General features: G+C 43.4%; 1 pseudogene; it reads left to right on the top strand.

Annotated features, from left to right (window-relative positions):
* Nucleotides 1-23352, top strand: part of LOC114709447 — a 66031-nt pseudogene that overhangs the window by 37496 nt on the left and 5183 nt on the right.

The raw sequence follows: 23352 nt of genomic DNA, 5'->3' as shown, positions 1-23352 counted from the left end.
ATGCAAATAAGATAAAATGATATTTTGATGTTAGCCAACACTTTGTATTATTCTTGTTTTAGGCATGGGCTAAGTATTTTAATACAGTTTCCCACTGACTCTAGCCTTTACAACAAGCCTCAAGTAGGTGTTATTGTTATACTTCAGATAAGTCTCCTGGGATGCAGAGAAGTTCCATAGAGTTCCATGGCTCAATGGCAGAATTGCAATTCAAGCCCAGACCTATCTGCAGATGCTGTTCATGCAGCCAATGGCTTTGTATCTCTGACATATACCATGGGTTATTCTCACCATCTTCCCAGTATCCCATTACCATAAAAGAACAATGAGAGATGTCCTGATGTGATGTGAACTTTAAAGCTGAGGAATGGACTTTTTTTGTTATAAGCAGCTTGCACCTGCCAGCCCTGGATCTTTAAAAATGCATGCAGGTAATGCCAGGTCAAACAAGGCAGCAGTGACTTTAGATACAAGAGCAAACAAGACAGCAGTGACCCTAGAAGAAGAGGAACAGATTAAGGTGAGCTGGGTGTCTGTGAGCATGTCTCCCCCAGGTCATATGATAATGTGTCCTGGAGCAGAAGGATCAAAGATTGTAGCTTGGGCAAATGGGAGCTTAGGGTTGGTTAAGACAGTCCAGACTGAAAACCCAAACTTCCAAGGGGGAAACCAGTATTATAAAGGAGTGCTGTGGGGTGTCTTTCTGTATGCTGTGAATATGTGTTGCTCTGATTGGTTGATAAATAAAGCTGTATTGGCCTATGGCAAGGCAGCTTAGAGGCAGGAAGGAAATTCAAGCAGATAGAGAGGAAGAAGAAAGGAAAGAGAGAGGAAGGAGATGCCAACTGCTACCAGGGGAAGCACGATGTGAAAGTATCGGTAAGCCACAGCCATGTGGTAACTTAGAGATTAATAGAAACGGGTTGTTATAGGAACTAGCTAGCAAGAAGCCTGAGCCATTGGACCATACAGTTTGTAAACAATATTAAGCCTCTGAGTGCTTATTTTATAAGCAGCTGTGGGACTGTGGGTGAGAGAGATTTGTCCTGACTGAGGGCCAGGTGGGACACAGGAAAACCTCCAACTAGAAATGAGTGAATCAGGATTTTAGCATGCTTAGAAAGTTGATAAAGGAACATCTTCTAACCTGTTCCCAAGGTGATTTATAAACTTACAAGGTTAAATTGCCTTCATAACAAAACTGAACAAGTATATCATTAGAAAACACATTATTTTACATCTCTTTCATTAACTTATGTCTTTCTCAAACTGCTAGCAACCAGAAGATTTATATATATATATATATATATAATTTGATATTTTATAGTGAAGTGAGTACTATTGTGAGTACACAAAGTTGACTTAACATTTTGAGATCAAGGAGGACAATTCACTAATTAATGAGGGCAGATCATGTGGTCATTTCAACAAGTGCATTCAAATGTATCAAAGAGTTCACATTCATTCTCGAAGAAGCTCTTTAAAATTTTTATTTTTATGTGTATGAGTGTTTTATGTGCATGTGAGTCCGTGTACCACATACATGTCTAGTATCCTGTAGACCCCATGGTTTGAGGTTATAGATTGTTATAAGGTTCCCTGTGGGTGCTAGGAATTGAACTGGGTCCTCTGGGAGAGCAAGCAGTGCTCTTATCAGCTGAACCATCTTTCCATTCCCTCATGAAAAAACTCTGAACAAAATAGAAACATAAAGAAATATACTTAATGTGATCAATGTTATCTAAGGGAGTCCAATGTTTCTCTCATATTTATTAATGACACATTGAAATTTCTCCCTAAATATCTGGAATAAGGACATGGCTCTGTGAGTATCTTTTGGGGCCAGGGAGGGTTGTGTTATGTACCCCAGCCTGGTTCCTAACTCATAATCCTCCTGTTTCAGCCTCTCCAGTACTGGTCTTATAGATGTGTGCCATCATGCTTGGCTTACTTGTCCTTTTTATTCAATGTTATACTTTGAAAGTATTGTCTAAAGCAATAAGTAAAGCAAATAAATGAAATGACTGAGAAGGAAGAAATAAAACTGTTATTATTGATATATTACATATAAGGATAATATAGATAAATTATAAGTAAAAAATGCTCCATAACAGTTAGTGTGTTAGGCAACATTTTGTCCTTATGACAAATGCTGGAGAAAAACTATTGAAGGGAGGATCTATTTTCAGCTCATGGTGTCTGAGGAATCAGCTGATGGTTGGCTGGCTCCATTGCCTTGGGCCAGAAGAAAGACAGGAACATAATGGTGGCAGGATCACACGGCAGAAGCTGCTCACTTCACAGCAGCCAGGAGGCAGACATGCAGAGGAGACTGGGCATGGGGCTTACCTTTCAAAGGCATGCCCTCAGTGATTGACATCCTCTCAGCAGGCCTCAGGTTCTGCAGAGTCTACCCTTTGCCAGTAAACCCAGCAAATTAGAAATGTATCACTGAGTTAACCCATTGATTATGTCAGAGTCTTCACGATCCAGTTACCTCTTAGTGGCTGGCTCCAGAAACAGAGGAGCACACCTGATCAGAATTTCAAAATCAACCTTGGCTACCTAGTGAGTCTGGGGGTCAGCATGAACTACGTGAGTTCTCCAAAAATAAATAAGGGGCAAGAGAAGTAGCACAGATGGTAGAGTGCTTGCCTAGCATTCAGGAAGTCCTGAGTTCAATCCCTGACCCCGAGTACACTCGGCATGGTGGTATGCACTTGTAACATCAGCACCCAGAAGGTAGAGATCCTAGAATTGGGAATTTGAGGCTATCCTCGACTAGTCTGCTAGTTTGAGGTGAGCTTGGGATACAAGGGAATCTTAAAAAATAAAATAAAAAGACCAACAGTAGTGTAGAAGAGCAAATCTCTAAAGTGTTTACTATCAAATTTCAAGTGACCTCAAAGTTTCAGGATTAGAGTGGTATCACTGAAACAAGACAAACACACTTAAAGAATAAAATAGACCATTAAATTCTAGGTCAGCAGCAAAGATCAGGAAGTCTCCATGTGTTCACCTCCTTCAAAGAGGGGACCAGATACATTGACTAGCACAGTGGACAGCTCCTTCAATGGTTCCCACCTGGAGAGCTATTAAGTAATGGTAAGGGCCTGCCACTTGGGGCACAGTGCACTTGGGCCTCTGGAGCACTTCAACTGCCTTGGCTCCGATTTTTCTCTGATAGGATGGCCCCTGGAGTAGAAAAAGGAAGCCATCTGTTAGAGAACATCCCAGGAGAAGGAGAGATTCAGAGCACACCACCATGGGCGTGGATGGAAGGCATTATTGGCTAAATTGGGGGAACTGTGGGTACTGAGGAGGAAGAAGCTGAAAAAAATGGAAGCATGATGAAAATGTTCAAGAGGAGTGTCTGAGAGTCATAGAGATGCTGTGTTGGAGTGAGGAATTTCTTCCTCTGCAGGGAGGGATGCTTAGAGGTCAGTCAAATTGCAAGGAAGGATGCCTGAGAAGCCACTTGCTGAGATGGCAGACAGCCACTTACTGAGGACACCAGCTGCCAGGCCAGCTCCAGGCCTCCTCCTGTCCTTCCTACCTCTTGTGGCTGTGTTTGAAATATGTATGGCGGGGGTGGGGGGGTAGATTTTTTACCACAGTGACATATAAAAGTCTCTTAGATAGATTCAGCTGTTAACTTGACACAGCCTAGAGTCATCTGAGGAAGCCTGAATTGCAGAATTTCCTTAATCAGATTAGCCTGTGGGCATGTCATTTTTTTTTATTGCTAATTGATATAGGAAAGTCCAGACCACTGAGGTTGGTGCCATCTTTTGACAGATAGTCTCTGGGGGTATAAGGAATCTGGGTGAGCATGAGCCAGAGAGAGCAAGCCAGTAAGGAGTATTCCTCTATAGTTTCTGCTTCAATCTCCTGCCTTGAATTCCCGACTTGGCTTCTCTTGACAAAGGCCCATACACTGTAAGAGGGAGTAAACCCTCTCCACCCAAAATTGGTTTTGGCCATGATGTTTATCATGCAACAGAAACCTAGTTAGGATAAATAGGTCAGTGGTAACATTATGAAATACTTCTCCCATTGCTAGCATATGACTCAAAAATCCTTGTAGTGTCTAGAATGATAAAAGCAATAGTGGGAGGCTGTGGTGGTATTATGTTCCCCAAAATATTGTGTACCCTCATAAACTTATCTGTAGTCAGAGAACAGAACAACCACTAGATATAGAGGCCAGAAAATGGTGGCACACACGCCTTTAATCCTAGCATTCCAGGCATGGTAACAAGAGCCTTTAATCCCAGGAAGTGATGGCAGAAAGCAGGAAAGTATATAAGGTGTGAGGACCAGGAACTAGGCCTGGTTAAGCTTTTAGGCTTTTGAGCAGCAGTTCAGCTGAGAGTCATTCTGGATGAGGACTCAGAGGCTTCCAGTCTGAGGAAACAGGATCACTTGAAGAACTGGCAAGGTGAGGTGGCTGTGGCTTGTTCTTCTTCTCTGATCTTCCACCATTCACCCCAATACCAGGCCCTGGGTTTGTTTCTATTAATAAGACCTTTTAAGATTCGTGCTACAGGGAGGCAGATAAGAGAAGGTAATGGAGGTGGATATGATCAGGATACAAATATGTATGGTAGATTAATAATGAAACTCATTTTCTCTAATTATTTATAATTACTACATTCTACCAAAATACATTTTGAAAATGTCTTTTGTATGCTAATGAAATGACTGATGTCTGTAGTTCTCTAGGTAGCTTCAAAGTGGGGGCTGGTCACAAAAAAGATCAAGATACCATTGGGTGGTTAGGACATTCAGTCCCACCTCCAGCCTCTAGGGAATGGAGATCAGAGAAGAGCCAAAGTTGGGTTATTCATCAATGACAAATGATGCCTATATCATTGCTATGCCTACAAAATAGAGCTTCCATAAGAACCCAAAAGAAATGTGTCCTGAGGGCTTCCAAATAGATAGATGTGTGAAATTTAAAGATGGGTATCTGGCTCCAGAAAGCACAGTAGTTCCAACATTCCTCACATTCTTGGTTCCATGCCACTCACCCATCTGTCTTTGCACTAAATCCATTGTAATATCCTTTAAAACCAATGGGTAGTCACAGGTGAAGTGTTCTCTTGTGTTCTCTGAGCCACTTTAGCAAATTATTCAAGCCTGTAATGGTGTCTTAGCTTTCTATTGCTGTGATAAAACTCCATGACCAAAAACAAGGCAGGAGCCTGGAGGCTGGAACTAAAGCAGAGACTATGGAGGGCTTCTGCTTACTGGCTTGCTTCTTCTGATTTACTCAGTTTGCTCTCCTGTACCCCTCAGGATCACCTCTCCAGGCAGGGCACCACCAGCAGTAGGCAAGGCACCACCAGTGGTAGGCAGGGCCTTTTCATACCAATCAGCAATAGAGCAGATGTACCACAGGCTTGCCTACAGGCCAGTTTAATGGGGATGTTTTCAGAATTAAGGTTCTTTTTTTGCAGATAACTCTAGCTTTAGTCAAGTTGACAAAGCAACAATAACAACAACAAACTAACCACCACAGAAGGAGCCATAAGAATCTGGTTTGTGGTTGGTTGGTCACAAACAGACCTGTGTTGTGGGTGCCTCTGAAGTAGGGCTGACTTGGGACTTAAGACCTTACCTGTGGAGTTTGATGCTGTCTCCAGGGAGACAGTCTTGACATTAGATTGAATTAGGAGACAGAAGCTAGCATCTGCTGCAGAAATGCATGCTTTCTGGACCTGTGTGGAAAACCCCAATATATCCATACGGGAATTGATAGTTGGAATATGAACATGGGAAAATCTCTTTAATGAACTTTTCTTTCCCACTCACATCAGTCAGAGTGATTTGGTGCTGCTTAACCTCTTCTCATTCAGAGAGTCCGTATTCTTGTGGATGTAAGCAGAGATCCCTATATACTGTGACCTGTCTAGTATAACCATGATGACAAGGTATGGAAAACACTTCTTGGATTTCTTCATGCTATTTCCAAGACAACTTATCTAGTGGTCTAGTGACACAGAGAAATGACAAAACACACTCTTCAAGGCCTCTGGTGAGCCACATTGATGTGTTCTTATTCTTCAGCAACTGGACAGATTCATTTCATTCTGCCAAGCTGTCAGGTAGATCCTCAAACCTCTTTGAAAACCAGAGGGTAAAAAAATGAAACTATTTCACATTGACTAAAATATCTTCAGTTTGCAACTTATGCTTAGAGTGGAAAGGGGTGACAATGAAATTCATCAAAATGGATTCATTCCTGCTCATAATGAAAGCTTAGTTAAGTAGGGAAAGTACAAAATTGAGTTGACTTTTGAAGACTGCCCTTTGTGAACCAGGATACTAAATCTCCATACTGGTAAGCTCAGTCATATTGTGTTCAATCCCAATTAATTTGCCTATTCTGATCATTATTGGATTTAAACCAAATCACCCAATAGTGATGACTGAATATGTGGCCCAGGGAATTTATTAAATAAATCTCTCCTTCTTGTTTCCCTTCTCAGCTAGTCCATCAGTAGCCACAGTTGATTTCTCTGTCATCTTGGGCAAAGCCATTTCATGTCTCACTTCTTGAAAAAAAAATTGAATTTATTGTGCATTTTGTTTATATCTTATAGCTTAAATGTAAACGCCCCCCATAGGCTCATGTGTTTGAACTCTTGGTCCTCAGCTGGTGGCATTTTTTTTGGAAGATTGTGAAACCTTCAGTGGGTTGAGCATTACTAGAGGAAGGCTGTCAGTGACAGAACCTGAGGTTTATAGCCCACTTCCTGTCTTTGTCATAGGATATCTTTTGTCTAACTTGAGCTTGTACATATTGTCACAACCACTGTGGGATTATGTGTTCAGAAAGTGCTATTTTCTTGTAACCATCCATTGCCTCTTACAGACTTTCTATCCCCTTCTTAAACTGTGACTCAAAATAAACTCCTTCTCCTTCAAGTTGTTTCTTATCAATTATTGAGTCACAGCAAAGAGAAAGATAACCAATACATTTATCTTTGTAAATGCTTTTTAAAATAATGAATGAGTCAAGCACTCCTGTAGCTTGCATTTATTGCCTTTGCTGTGACAAAATATCCAATAAGAAAGTAACCCAGAAGAGAAGGGGCATTATTTGGCTTTTAATTCCAGACTTCAGTTCATCAATGAAGGAAAGTCAAGGCAGGAACTCAAAGCATCATATCCACAGTCAAGAGCAGAGAAAGAATAAATGCATGGTAATTTGTTTGCTTCATTTAGTTTTCTTCTGTCTTATATAGTTCAGGATGCCCCCCCCTAGGGAATGGCTCCACCCACTATGGCTGGGTCTTTCCACATCAATTAATAATCAAGGTAGTCTCCCACAGACATGCCCATAGGACAACCTGGTCTATATAATTACTAATCTTCTCTTTCCAGGTGATTCTAAGATGTGTCAAATCGAAAGTTCAAACTAACCAACACACCCTGAAAGAAAACGTTTTGTGATGCATTTATTTTCCACTGTTATACAACAAGCTTAGAATATGCCATGGACAAGTTTCCCATGACATAATTTATGGTCCTCATTCTCTGAGGCTGTATTATCTTTCTCTATTTTGAAGATTTAGCTGCCTAGAGAATAAACTTTCTTACTTAAGATATGATAATTCATAAAAGTAACTAGAAACTGACCACTTTTGAGGAAGCATGGACATTGGGACCTTGAGAAAACTTCCTTCCCAGAGTTAGCTGCAGCTCTCAATTCTTGAATAATGTCAAGGAGATCCATCTTGATATTAGTTTCATTGTACCATTTTAATCTCATAGTGGGAGCCACATAGAATGCTGTACTTGTTTGAGTTAGTAATCTAGGATTTGGAGACATTCATGCTGAATTGTTATTGATGTCCTTGTTCATGCAAAGACACTTCCTGGAGTCAATGCCGGTTTAAATGCCTCTTTATCAGGTAACTAAAAGTGGGATCTTTGGACTTGAAGGAAAGTGCTCTTTCTGTTGCCCAGAAGCCAAGTGACAGTGATGTTAAATGTGACCATAGCCTAAAGCATTGATTATGACTATCCTTCAAGGTGGTAAATCTTTGTCCTTTAAGTTTGGCTTTTGTTTTGTAAACAGCCTGAAGTCATTTAGAACAAATCTTGCATGGAATAAGGAGCACAGTCATGCTGGTGGTGAATACCTCACTCTGGTCAGAAATAAGCAAATAAATCAAATAATAAGAGCAGCTTCCCTTTCTTCCATCTCCTCCTTGTGGGGCAGAGCAATGATTTCTCTAAATATGTTGGGCAGGTCAGGTGGGCTTGCCACCCCCTATCTAGCAGATGTGTTATTGTGTCATATCATTGAAGCCCAGGGGCTAGCGGGTTGGTTTTCCATGACTGAAAGACATCAGGTTTAGTCCACAATCTCCTCATGTATCACTCCCCCTTTCCTACAGCTTCATCGCCGTCTTCTTAGTGAATGGTGACTCTCTTCTGTGGCAGTCAATGATGGGAAGAAAGTACTCAGGCAGAGGCAGGCTAACTAATATGTGTTTCAGGGTCCCAGAGGTTACTTAATATTAGTGTTCACGTCCCAGAGGAGACGACTTAATCAGATGACACAGATAGATGCAAAGGAGGCTGGCAAATGTAATCTAGTGTCATCCCCAGAGTGTCTGGTTTATCCCCTGATCTTTACTCCAGAAAACTCTATTTCCCAGATTCTCTTGTTCCTTGGATGTGGGTGATGGCATGGTAGCATTGGATGACAGGAACAGGATAGAAGGGCATGAAGTTGTTCTATTCCCTACTTTAGCTGTGTTTTCTCGACTGCTTACGCTCCATTGTCCTGGCTCTCCCACACCATAACCCTCGGGAGTTTAGTTTGCTGGCTTACGATGACACTGTCTCCTTTTATCCCTTTCAACCTAGAGGTAAGGATATTTGATGTGAGTGATTTCTGGGTTACCTCACTTCATATCTGCCTATTCAGCTAGTCCATCTCTTCTGAAACTAAGTCCCTGTGTTAATCCCCTCTCTTCGAAATGCTCAACATGTGGGTGGCAAGATGGCTTGGCAGGTAAAGGTGCCTGTGGTCAAGCCAGATGATCTGTGTTCAATACCCAGGAAGGAGAGAACCCATTCCCATATGTTGTATTCTGACTCCCACATGAATACCATTGTGCTGGCTAGTTTGTATATCAAGTTGACATGACCTAGAGTCATTTTGGAAGAGGGAATTTCAATTCAGAAAATACTCTCACTAGATTGGCCTGTGGTGTATTTTCTTGAGTGGTGATTGATGTGAGAAGGTCCAAGTCACTGTAGACAGTCCTTTCCTTAGGGTGGTGGCCTTGGGTAGTATAAGGAAGCAGGCCTAGTAGGCCTTGAGGAGCAAGCCTGTAAGTAGCATTCCTCTGTGACCTCTATATCACTTCCTGCCTCTAGGTTCTGCCTTGAGTTCTTGGCCTGACTTTCCTGGATAATGAACTACAAGATATAAGATGAAATAAACTTTTTCCTCCCCAAGTTGCTGTTGGTCATGGTATTTTATCTCAGTGATTAAAACCTTAACTAAGACAACCATAATGTATACAGACACACAAAATGCTTTTAACTGTAACTAAAAAAAGAAATGCCCAACATGGTTTGTATTTTCCTAATTAGATCCTATTTTAAATACAAAATAAATGAATGTACTTTAAAAAACTAGTTTCTTGTGTGTATGTGTGTGTGTGTGTGTGTGTTTATAAGTATGTATTCCCATAAACATGTATGCATCTGCATGTAGAGGCCAGAGGTGAACATCAGGAGTCATATACTTTATTTTTTTAGTCAGTCTCTCACTGGAACCTGGAGCTCACCAATTCAGCTAGGCTAACTAGTCAGCAAGCCCCATGGATCTTCTCGCCTTTGCCTCCCAAGTTCTGTGATTCTCAGTATGTACCACTATACCCAGCCCTTTTCATGAACATTGGTAATGGAGCTCAGGCCCTCATTCTTGAGCAGCAAGTGATTTGCTGACTGAGCCACTTTGCCCAGCTCTATAAACCATTTTCATGTATAACAGTTGTTAGCACAGTCCACCCCTCTGTACACCAAATTGCCATGTGTCCCTTTTCCACACACAAATCACAATCCTTGTGCCTTGAGGATAATCCAAAGGAACATACCATTCTGAACTAAAAGCCAAGTGAAGCACTGATCTCCCAGCCTGAATCCTGTCTTCATACCAGGAACCGGTTGAAAAGCCCACGTATGTGCACACATCCCAGATATACTGCATTCACAATAGTGGAGTAAGAACAAGCAGTGCAGTGCAGGAAGCATTCATGCAGACAAGGAGAGACTGGGAAACACAGAGCCATCACTAGCCAGAGCCAGGAAATCTTGAAGGTTTGACTTTATGAAGATGCTCCACCCTGGAAAAGGAATGAGCAGGCCTTCAAACCATTCAAAAGCAGCTCTGATCTAGAGATTCCCTGATGCTGCCACCCAGAGCTTAGGAAACACTCTACCAGTGCCATAGCAACTCAAGCCAACAGGGTTGGTCATTAGATTCTAGAATGGGGAATTCTGCTGCTCCAAAGGCTCACATCTGGTGGAACCCAATTGTCAGCACACACAACAAAGAGACGCCAGTGTCTCCCTTTCCTCTCTTTTCTAGACCCGTTTATTAAATATTTCAGAGGCAGAGCTGAGAAGCCATCTGGAACCTTCCAGGCAAGGGAGGCTGGAAAGTACATGCAGAATGTATGAGAAGGAAAGGTCAGCAGTGGATTGGTTGAGCTGGATGCAGCATAGGGGAGTTGTCTCAATGATAAACTCAACGATCACATCCCAGTGCAGGTCAGACATCTGTGCAGGGGACTGGGAAGGGAGGCTTGGGCAGGACAAGCCCCAGACCACAGCACAGCCCTAAGAACAGCTTGTCTGGACAGATGAGGAGTCTTCCATCCCTACTGTGCTCTCTCACTGTCCATGGTAGTCACAGAACAAATATGGCAGATGAAAGGGAGAGGCAGTTGGAGCTGTCCATAAAGCAGACTTCTTTTACTAGGTTCTAGTCAAGATCAGAGAGACACTCGTTCATGACCACCAACAAAGGGAGAAGTGGGTGGAAAAGGCAAGCAGCTGTTGTTGATTTCAACAGCTCTTAGTGTGATATTCTTACTAGGTGCTTCCCCAAAGGGGGAGTCACAATTACTTTTCTTCACATTAACCACATATACATTTGGTGGCTCCCAAATTGCATATTAAATGATTACTAAGAACACTTCAATAGGTAACTCCAAAGAAGTGGTTTCACAGATGGCTGTGTTTAAACTCAGTGAGTCACAACAAAACAAATAGAGATGTGTGTGAGAGAGATAGAGATAGATAGATAGATAGATAGATAGATAGATAGATATTAAATGATTACTAAGAATGTTTCTTCTTCTTTTTGTGAGATAAATGAGATGGCTCCAGAGGTGCCTTGGATGGAATTAGAGTCTGATAAGTCAAATCCTGAAGCCACTAGGCTTGCACAAGGGATTTAATGCATGTCCTTCCTCTGTAAACTGAGTTTTAATATATCCCCAAATGTGCCAGGTAGGCAAATCAAATGTGCTGGTGGGCAGAGGGAGGCTCTGTCTCATTGTCATAAACTTCCTTAATCTCAAAAGCATTTGTATACAGTGAATGACAGCAAATAGAGTAATGGTTGCCCAATGCTGAGAGGACATGACAACTGTAGACTCAGTCCTGAACAAGACATTAATACCACCCCAGTAAGGCTTAGGGACTACTGTAGAAGAGGAGGTGGGAAGTATGTAAGAGTCAGAAGATAGGATGAAAAACTTCAAAATGTCATCATCTGGACTCACACAACCATTTCAGTATTAGGTCACAACAACTAGTTGCCTGCACCAGGACCATAGAAGACCAGCTCTATGAACAGTCATGGAAGGAGAAGGGTCTCATGGGGCTCTCCCCTTCATTGTTGAATTATGGTTATTGAGAGATTCTAGGACAGGGTGATTCACTGTCTTTAGCCGCTACTGAACCTACCTGACTTCAATAGGTAACTCCAAAGAAGTGGTCGCACAGATGGCTGTGTTTAAACTCAGTGAGTCACAACAAAACAAATAGAGATGTGTGAGAGAGAGATAGAGATAGATAGATAGATAGATAGATAGATAGATAGATAGATAGATAGATAGATAGATAGACTTGTGGGGAAGAAGACAGGATAACAGAGAGAAAAAGAGAGGAGGGGAAAGAGTGGTCAGTATACAATGTGTACATAGGTAAAATTGCCTAACCTAAAATATGTGTTGAATTAGAATAAACAATAGTAGCAGTATCATGTCACTATATGAATGTCTATAGATGCATATATATGTGTGTGTGTGTTTCTCCATTTGTATATGAAGTTTATTCAATCATTTAATTACTTTTGTGGGCTAAGATATATTCTCTCAGAGAGAGTAGGTTGAATATCTCTAAGTACCAGTGCAGTGAAATCAGCCTCAGTGTGAAACAGTATTACATGGAGGTAATCAATTTAAGGACATTCTTAGAATGGGTTCTGGCCTGACAAAACTGATAGCCTATTTAAAAAGAGGGATTTCACATGGAGAAAGACTAGAGGGGCTAGAATGTGACGACATGGGGGAAATGGACCCTGTGACTGCAGCCATGCATCTGGAAGCCATAGAGCTCTGAGAGGGATGGCAGATGCCTGAAGCTAGAAGAAGCAAGGGAGAGTTCTCCTGTAGAGCCATCAGAAAGAACGTGGTCCTGCCAGCTCCTTATCTCAGATTTCCAGCCGCCAAAATTGAGACAACAGACTTCTGTCATTTGAAGCCCTCCAGTTTGGGGTATCTTGTCATGGTGGCCACAGGAACCTACTAGGATCATTAGTGATGATGTCCACTGGGTTTTGGGCTCTGTACCCGGCTGGAGAAAGAATAAGGTGTAGAATTTACAGTCAAACACTAGGGACAGAGATACAACCAATTGTATGAGTTGATGTTCATGGTCGTGGTACATACAGTGAGAAGAAGACCCTTGTCAAGCAGAACTTGAGGTTCTCCCCTCAACTGGGCATTAAGAAAGTTTTCCATGGGGTGAGAGGCTGGGACCTTGAGGTCTCTGGAGTTGAGGGTGAGATTTGGTGGTAGGAGTGAGCATGATAGGGAGAGCAAACTATTTATAAAGTCGTGTATAAAGGGATAAAAGACAGGGGGGGGGGCATGAAAAGAGGTAGAGAGGAGAGCCAGGGAAGTGATTTTGTTGGTAATTATCAGTGTTCAGCATGAGGGTTTGAATTCCATGCCATCTCTGTCATTCAGCCACTCACCCAACCTGAGCACTGACCCTAAACAAGGTCTGCTGTGAAGAAGCAGTCTTGACTAGAAATCACCAGCATGGCAATGTGTCCTGCTCAGCTGAGAGCCGTCAGTACCTGGCCCACTGAGCCTATGGTAGAGAGGTGTGCCAGCTGGGAAGATTAATGCTTGCTTGGAGCGCAGCCGCCATCAACTCAGATTCAAGGGTCTTGGAAAGGTCTTCGTAGTTATGGTCAAATGGTCTGTAACCACGGCTTATGGCTGTAAACGTCTCTTTTCAATTTCTTAGATTTCAGGACTTTGAGCTCTGCTTCAGTGAAGAAGTAGCCTGTGACAATGGGAAAGGAGGTGATTGATTGTCCCCATCTCCTAAGACACAGAGCGGTGGAGCACCGGGGCTACTTGCCTGGGTTCAGGATTGTGCTTGCCCTGGAGCACACAGCCCATCTCTCTCAGTCTCACCCTGACCTTCAACTCAGATTTTTTTCCTGTTGAAATAATAGCTGTGCCTCAAACTAAAGCTTTTGTGAGAATAAAACAACAACAACAAACAAACATATAAAAAAAAAAAACTCTTCTTATAATACCTGGACCTTAGTAAACATTCAGTTGATACTCAGTATTATTGTCACTATCCTTCCTCGCATTAATTAAACTTTGCAACAATATGGACAGACTTTTAGACTTTCAGGTGCCTAAGTACTTTCACACATTCTTTGTAATCAAGTCTAAGTATGGGTAAGTGATTAGTGGCAGTGATGTTAATTAACTCTCCACAGTAAAAAAGGGACCGGAGAGAGCCCTGCACTTAAACAGCTGATTGCGATGAAACCGCTCTGTTCTGCAAAGGCGCTCGATGGGAGCCCTCTGCTTTCCACTCAGAGCAAACAGAAGTTAGCACGAAGATCACCACTCCCCTCCTTTTTAATTAGAAAGCACTAAGAAGATGAAAACGCATAATAAGGCTCTGCAGTAGTTAAGTGTAATTCAAGTAATGTGTGTCTGGGGACCCTCTCGATCACGGCGCCGGCATGCAGAGCCATTCAGTTAGGAGCTGGCTCGTCAGGGCAGGGCAGACCTGAGCTTGCTTCTTTGTCAGCTCTGTCAGATGCTAGCTGGGGGACGTTTTCAGGGGCACTCTACCTTTCCCGGGCCTCAGTTTCCTCACTGATACTGTGGTAGTGAAACAGATGTCTTAATGTAGTTTAGAGAGTAAAATAGAATATGAGGAACAATGATACCCATTACCTTGTGTTCGGTACTTAGAGCAGGCACATGGGAGGGACTCTTCAGAGTATCATTTGGGGGGGGGGTTGGGGAATCAAGCATCCAAGAAAGGGAGGTAGGTTGTTATGGTAACTGGAGTAAACCACACACATGAAGACATACCATGTGCTTTCTCTCAGAAGCATGTGAGCAGCACAAATTGCCGAGTAGATGGGTTAATAAACAGAAAAAGAACACAAAGTTGGGGGGGTAGGGAGTTGGGGAGGTTCTAGGAAAATTGGGAGAATGGGGGTGAATGTGATCAAAGTACATGGTACGAAAATGTTCAAGACTGAATACTGTATTTTATTTACTTAAGATATAATCACAGGCAGGCCTCGGGTAGACTGCCCTGGGCTCCAAAGAGGAAGCAGGCTCTTTCCCAGCATTCTGATGGACTAAGCCAGACAAGAAGACCCACATGCATGCCCTGGCAGTCTGTCCCAGGGTCTGAGGAGAAAAAACAGATCCACCTATGCCTTGTGGTGCCTGGCAGATGGGCACTATCATAGTGACCAAATGTTATGGTGTGGTATGGGAGAGAGAGACCAAATGGTCCATGTCCTGTGTAGAGAGTCATATCTGAAGAGGTGAAAATGGTGAGGAGTGGGCTGAGGAGGGTGGCTTGATTGCCACTCAGGACCATGGTGATGTCTGGGCCTGGGCTCTTGCCAGGGCCCATGTCTGTGCTCATGGCCCTGTTGCAGCCGTGGTCTGTGTTGATGCCTGTGGCTCCTGATACCACCCAACAGACAGAGAATAGGAGTGCCCAGAGTTGGCCCCGCCCCTCACTGGCTGCAACACTAGGGAGAACTAGTTCTGCCCCTCACTGGCTGAAGCACTCAGGAGAGAGGGTCCTGCACCTCACCTGGGCAAAGCAATAGAGCTGACAGGGGCAAGCTGGCCCTGAGGGCGTGAGAATGGGAAAGCAGGTCATGCCTGCCATGTGGTAAGGGAAAGATGCTTCCCCTCCACCCTCGCCACCTGCAGCAGGTAAAGGACCTGACCCAACCCCTCATCAGCAATGGCTGCAATGGCTGGGGAGTTGACCCTGTAGACAGGGACATGGATGAGCTAGCCCTGAGGAAGTGAGAGGGGCATAGCTGATACCATGTCCCTCATTTGAGGTGTAGTGGTGGGGCGAGGGAAAGATGTCCCCCTCGCCCCTACTGCCTCCAGCTGGTGAGGGAGCCTACGCTCCCCTTTACCAGGTGCAACACTCAGGAAAGCAGGTCCTGCACCTCGTCTGGGCAGCACAGTAGAGCTGACCCTGTTGATGGGGCTGTGGTGAGCTGCCCGAGAAGATAAGCATGGGAGATCTGGCCCCACCCCTCATCTACCATATGGTGGTTTGGGCAGGGGAGAGATGCCCCCCTCCGTCCCTCACCGCCTGTGGCATGGGGGAGAGCAGGCCCTGAAGTCGTAAGTCCGTACCTCACCTGGGCAACACAATAGAGCTGGCCCTGATGGTGTAGGTGTCAGAGAGCCAACCTGAGGGCCTGAAAACAGGAGACCTGGCCCCACTCCTTGCTCATCACTGCAAGGGGTGAACTAGCCAAGGCAATGCTGGAGAGCTCACCCTGGTGGTGAGGACAGGGGAGAACTGACAGGCTGACCAACCCTGCAACAACCAAGGCCCAGAAACTTAAGCACGCAATATGCTTCTATATTCATCTGTGACATGGGTATTTATCACTTAAACCAGCACCTCAGTCTGTGGCATCTAAAAGTGCTAATTTTAGTAAACCTGAAATGATTTGCTAGGTCAGCAACTAAGTTGTTTCTGAAATTAATTGTAAGTTAGAACTCAACATCATATTCAAGTACTAGGGCTAGTTAAAGATTCCCACTTTGAGATTTTCGTTGAGCTACTAGAGGTTCCTGAGTTAAAGCCAAGTCAATATGAAAATTGCAAGAAAGACATGTAATGCAGTAGGGAATCCAAGTTCTGAGTCTTCATTATTCCGACCAAAAGTCTAAACAAGATTATTTTTGCCACTGCCCAGTTAATATCGCTCATCTCAGGCATTCATAGAAGCCAGTACAGAAGTAATAGCCCCCCTTTGTTTCTTTAAAGTTTTCTCGTTTGCTTCACAGCAGCTAAATACTCACTATTCAATGACTCAGAGAGGGCAGGCAGAAAACCAAAGTGAAAAGTCTGCTCTCCTTCCCACCACACACACATCCTCAGCTTTAAGGACAATGGAAGTGGTTCTGAGCTACCAAGAAATGGAAAGCCTTGGCATGATGAGGGCATGTGCATCGGGACTTAAACTCTGTGCTTTCTGGTTTTGTGTTCATGGAAGTGTTAACACCTTGAGAATTTTTGAAAGGTCAGGGTTGGCTTAAAAGATTAGCTGGCCTCCATGAGACTTGTGGAGGAAGTTACAGCTTTCAAACGAGAACACGGGTGAGAACTCAGGGATGACCCAGGCCTGGGGCAGTGTCTAGCACAGAAAACTCTACCACTCCAGTTCCCAGCCTCTGCTTTTGTCTAATTTGTCCTCTGTTTCCTTTTGGAAGTCAGCCTTGTAAAGGCTTCATAAGGGATCCCTCCAGCCCCTGTGTACCAAAGCAGGAGGGTTGGGCTGCGTGTCCCTTTCAAAAGTCTGAAGCTGGTATCTCTTTAGTTCGGGAATGTCTGCACGTTGTCTTCTAAACTAGTCCTCTCCATCTGCAATGTGAGGCTGAGGTTGTGAATGAGACCAACAACCCCAGTGACCCTGGATGTCAGGGAAATGTTTTTATGTTGTGCTTATTCTGCATAGACCCAGGGTTCTGTAATACACAGCTGAATGGGGATACTTTGTGGGTACCTCTCAGACAAGATTATATGAGTTCTAACTCTTACTGCATAGTGAAAGCTAATTATTATATTCAGGAAGTATTTGACCTTTGTTTCTTAAACAAAACCATTATAAATTAAAATAAACACATAATTAAATATATTGTATTTGAAAATGCCCGCAAATCCATCATATTACTTCATTGCAGTTTTACTCTATCTCATGTCTATTTTAGATATATGGCAGCACTAACATGGTATGCTACTCTGCATTCTGCATATCTCCCTATGAAACTAGCCACAGTGGGACTATTTGAACATGACAGATACTGGCAAGAGTTACAGAATAGAATTCCATGTCCCTGCCCCTGAGAACCAGGGGATCCAGCCTAGGCATGAGAGTCTTGAAGGTCTGATATAAGTCTGGAGCTGAAGCCTGGGCTGAGAACTCTGGTCCCAAGGTGGTTGATGGGGAAAAGAGCAGGGGATTCCCTTGATCACCATCAGATCAAGGGCTAGAGTGTGACTCAGCACTGTGGGTTGAATTATGTTTCCTTTTTAGGTTCATACGTTGAAGCTCCTGATGGGATGGTGTTTGAAAATGAGGCTTTTGGGGACTGGATAACCCCAGTTTTTGTTGCTGTCATGAGACTGAGAAAGGTTAGCCTTATGAGGCAATGAAGTTTATTTTGTTCAGTGTTTTTGGTGCTAGAAGTACAAATGTCATGGCTTAGGATCTTTGGCTGCATTGGCTCATGGCAGATGGTAATGGGGGAGCAAGGGTAGGTGTGAGCAATTATATTTCAAACAGGAAGCAAGGACTGGGTGGAGTCCAGCTTGGGCTTCTGTAACTAAACTCATGAGAATTAACCACTCAGCAATACCAAAGTCCTTTCTAAGAAGGGCCCAAGGACTAGCTCAGTAGATTGTATCTCTTAAAGATCCACCCAGCTCCTAGTACCATCACACTGAGGATCAAGCCTCCAATATATCAAACTATTAGAAATGATAGCCATACTATAACAGGATATAGAAATGAAAGGCCTTGTGAAGGTAGACGTGAGTGCCCTTCTAAGAGATTATTGCCCTTATAGGAAGACACAACTGAGAAGTGGTTCTTTCTCTCTCTGCCTTATCATGATACAGCAAGAAGAAATCTATTAACAATGGAGGAAGAAGGTTCTCTCATTTACAGAAACAAAACCCCAAAGGGCCTTAATCAAGAACTTGGCAGCTTCTAGAAGAGTAAGACCTCTTGGAGGAGAGGAAGATACCACAGGAAGGGTAAATAGAGCCAACAGCAGTCGAGGGACCAAATCAATAAGCCTGGCAATTGAATATTCAAACAAATATTACCAATATCATATGAAGCCCTAGAAAGGAATAGACAGCTGAAATGTCTTCAAATGCTGCCAGTATCAGTCAAGAGTACGATTGAAAGAAATCAAACCAGATATTTATAGAGCAGATCTAATAACAAGAATTATTATCTAAATATAAAATTCCTATGTAGCTGAATGAGTAAAATAAAGCAGTTTCAGAATATCACAACTGTAGAAGGAGCAACCTCTTTTGGGACTGGAGCATAACAAGGAAGAATTTAGAAATGTTCTAAACTTAGAAACTCAAAGGGGGAATCCTGTGGAATTGAAACTCAAGAGACTTTGGGTGAGATGTTGCTGGGCTAAGATGGATTTGTGGGGACAAGGGATAGGAATTGAATAGCTCTCTGGAGTGTTGAAAAGCTGGATTCAACAGTTGTCACGGGAAGGTGCTGGTGCCATTGCCTGGGTGAAAAAACCAAGCCATGGAGGCTGCCAAGAGCCAGAAGGAAACAGGAAACAGTGAGGAAGTCCCTAGTCTCATCTGTAGCCTCACAGGAAGCAAGAGGAAGTTCCTCCTCCCATCTGTAGCCTCATAGGAAGCAAGGAGGAAGTTCCTCCTCCCATCTATAGCCTTCTTTCTGCTTCTCATGTCCTTTTGGGCAGTGCCTATCAGGACACTATGTCAAGACAGGATTTGCAGAGAATTCAGATAATCATCATTTCAGAAGTGGTGTGGGACCACCCTTAGACACTAATGATAAAAAAGCCCAGATGTAAGCAGGAACAAGGAGTTCAGGGATAGACAGGCCTCCTTCACACCTAATTTAAAATGGAAAGAAGAGGTGGTGGTGTATGTAACATTTCCTTTTGGGCCACCAACCAACTCCCAAATCATGATATAGAGACTTATTATTAGTTATGAATTCTTGGCCTTATCTTACACTCATTTCTTGCTAGCTCTTATAACTTTTATTAACTTGTTTCTCTTCATTTATGTTTTGCCTTGGGGATTTTTACCCTTCTTTCATTCTGTATGTCTTACTCTGTGTCTGTCTGTCTGTCTGGCGGCTGCCTGGATGGCTGGCCCTGGATGTCTCCCTTTCTTTCTCCCTCATTCTCTCCTCTTCTCTCTGAAACCTAGATTCCTCCTCCTACTTATTCCCTGGGCCTTCCAGCCCCACCTATCCATCTACTGCCTAGCTAATTTGCCATTCATCTTTGTATTAGACTAGTCAGGTGGCTTAGGCAGGCAAAGTGCAACAGCAACGCATCTTTACATAATTAAACAAGTACAGCACAAACAAACGTAACACATCTTTACATCCTTATACAAATACAACATAAATAAATGTAATGTATCTTTAAATGGTTAAACAAATGCAGCACGAACAAATTTAACACATCTTTACATGAACTAATATTCCACAACAGGCATTCATTGGATTGACCTCTCTATCAGTTTAGGAAGAAAAAATAGAAACAAATAAACAAATCAAAAACAGTAATAAAAATATTTCACCTTTCCAAAGTTTAACGCTTAAAGTGTGATGTTTGGGAAGGGAGACACAATTCTGAAAATAAGAAGAAGCTGTTGTTGATGTCTGAAGGGAGGAGATGGACCATTATGAAAGCCTGGATAAGTAGTACTGGAATCAACCTCTGTTTAAGTGGTCTCTTTAAAGCAGGTTTCTGTTAAGCTATTTGTGTGTTTGGTGAGAATTTAGTCATCTTATGTATTTTGAATCTTAAGGTGTGTTTTACATTTCAGTCTCTTCTCTAATATCCAACTGACTTCCTTTCTGCAAAGCATGCAACATCCACATCTCTGCCTTTGTATCCGGTGGTAATCAACAAAACCTTAGGAGGGCATCTTTTCTCATGACAATACCTCCTTCAGTGGAGAGAAAAAACTGTATCCTCTTGGAAAGTATCCTAGCAACTGAATCTCAGTAGCTCCATCTACTACTCACCTCCTGGGGAGGGGAGCAGGCTCCTACATTAAATGCTAAGGGGTGTGATGGTGAGGGATGCACAGTCCCTGCTTAGGAGAGGTCATAAGTTAATAGGGGAGGAAGCAGTGTAAGCTGCACTTGCAGGAGCATTAACTCTGTATACGGATGGGTGAGGGAGCAAGAAGTAGCTAAAGAGTGGAAACATACAGAAAAAAAGAGTGATACACGCATGGTGGCTCAGAAGACTAAGTAGAGGTTTTCCAGGTGGCAGGGAGGACCTTATAGTCAAAGATGCTCTCAGTTGTGGAGAGGAGTACTGACAGGACCACGTCTGAAGGCTGGAAGAGGGCAGGCAAGCAGTGTATAGGTCTGCTGGAGGCGTTTGTCATTGACCCTGAAGGTGGCAGGAAACCATGTGTGTGAAAGCAGCAGCTATGTGATTTGCAGGGCCTCGGCTGTCCATCTGCCCAGTCACACCTGGACACAAAATCCCTTAGAGAAAACTCCAAGTCCTACTGAGCCTAGACTGACTTGTACCTTAGCTTCGGCTTCTCGTTTCCCCCTGCCCAGATTCTTATTAGCACATATGACTCATGCAAGGTTAAGAGGTTTCCTTTTGCCATTTCCAAGCATGTGTGTAATGTTCTTGGTTCATATTCACTCTCTCTGTGGCCCCATTGCCCATCCCCCTTTCACCTTCTATAGGCCTAGACATCTCTCTCTTGCTTTCATGCCCCTCCTCCTCCTGATTCCACTGACAAATAAAGTTGAACCTGATGATCTCTGGTTCCGTCCATATTCCTGCAAATGACACAATGTTATTATTCCTCTGGATAAATAAAACTTGAATATACATATTTCATTCATTCTCTGGTGGGCTCCTAGGCTGAGTCCATAAATTGGCTATAGTGAGAAACTGTCATAATAAACATGAGTATGTGGGTGACTGCTGACTTTAATTCGTGGGGTATAGTTTTGCTTATTTTTCCAGCTCTGGCTCGTGATTACTGGGATGACCTCTCATAACATGGCCGACTTGTGGTAACCCACACCATCTTTCCCCCATGAGCTGCACTTCCTGTTCCACATGGCTCACCGAGCCAAAGAAATTGCAGAGGATGAGGCACAGGAACTTCTGAGAAGTGGAGAACTCTGTGGCAGTCATTGAGACTGCTGTGAATGCTAAACTTCGGCTGCTCAGAGCAGGATCTCCAAGAAGCCTCCTTTGTCTGCTTTCGTTTGTGTTAACTGATGATTCTTGTGGAGCTGACAGCCTGGAAGCAAAAAGAGCTAACACAACCATGAGTTGTGATAGCTCATGCATCTGCAGCAGGGCTGGGTAGCTCTTATCTTTGTGATTAGGGAACTATTTCTGGGACCAGTAGGCTAGCTGGGGCCTGCTCTTCTTACTGAGATAACGTAAGAGCAAGAGGGTGAATAGGACATGCATGGCCCCTTTAGGTCTGGGTTAGAACCATTCCCTACCGCTTTCATTTCTGTGTTTTGTGAAATCAAAAATGAAATTGCAATGAAAAACAACAGTTATAGAGCATTTTAAAATAGATGTGAGAGGCCTGGGGGGAATCTAGACATAAGCTGCTGCTTGAGGAAATGAACCTTTGAACTGTACCCAGAGATGGACTAAGTCTGTGAAGGCCACCAATATTTTTTAGTGACAGCTGAAACTGTCACAAATAGATGCTTTACCTAGAGCTCTCCCTGCCAAGCAATCACACGCAACTCAGCATCTACAATGATGTATGGCTTGGTGTGAGGATGGCTTTTCCTCACCAGCCACCTCTCCCGTGTAACTTGTGGGATGGCTCTTACCAGCGTTCCTTTCAATGGCCCCACAGCCCTTAAGTTTCCCGGGACAACTCATCCAGCCACACCTGCGCCCTTTTCCCAACTGCAACTCCCAAGGCCTCAAATAAAGCTCTTTAATGATATTTAGCTTAATTAATTGATATCTATTGGCCAAAGTGAGTTTCATCTGTGGCCACGTTCAGAATCAAGCAAGGCTCAGCATGTAAAGCTGTTGATACAGGATGGAGTATCAACAACAGGGCAAGCAGTACAATCTATTGCCCAGTTATTGCTATTTGCTCCTGATTTTCCAAAGTCATCCTTATAATAAGGAAGTGCAAAGTGCCACAGAGATCAGAAAGGCACACCTCACTCAGCATGGGGACAGTAGACTTTCCTAAGAGCGATCAGATGAGAGGGTGTTTGGAGAATGAGTAGGGCTCACCATTTAGACTAGGTGGATGTTTTAGTTAGGATTTTGTCGCCGTGAAGAGACACCATGACCATGGCAACTCTTATAAAGGAAAACACTTAAGTGGTACTCACTTACAATTGAGTCCATTATCATCATTGCAGGAAGCATAGCAGCATGCTGGCAGACATGGTGCTGGAGAAGGAGCTGAGAGTTCTGCATCTGCATCAGCAGGTAACAGGAAAAATAGAGAGTGCCCCTGGGCCTGGATTGAGCATCTGAAACCTCAAAGCCCACCACCAGTGATACACTTCCTCCAACAAAGACACACTTACTCCTAGGCCACACCTCCTAATAGTGCTACTCCCTATGAGCCCATGGGGATCATTTTCACTAAGACCACCACACTGGGGAACAGTTCAAGAGTGGCCATCGTTATACTCACTTTTGGGAACCTGATACGAACAGGTTTTTAAGTGTTTGAGTGACAGGGAAGTAACAACAAGCCCTCTTGCAG

This window comes from Peromyscus leucopus, chromosome 1, assembly GCF_004664715.2.
Source record: "Peromyscus leucopus breed LL Stock chromosome 1, UCI_PerLeu_2.1, whole genome shotgun sequence".
In the NCBI taxonomy this organism is placed as follows: Eukaryota; Metazoa; Chordata; class Mammalia; order Rodentia; family Cricetidae; genus Peromyscus; species Peromyscus leucopus.
Note: the sequence above shows the minus strand (reverse complement) of the source record. Positions and strands in the feature narration are given on the sequence as shown.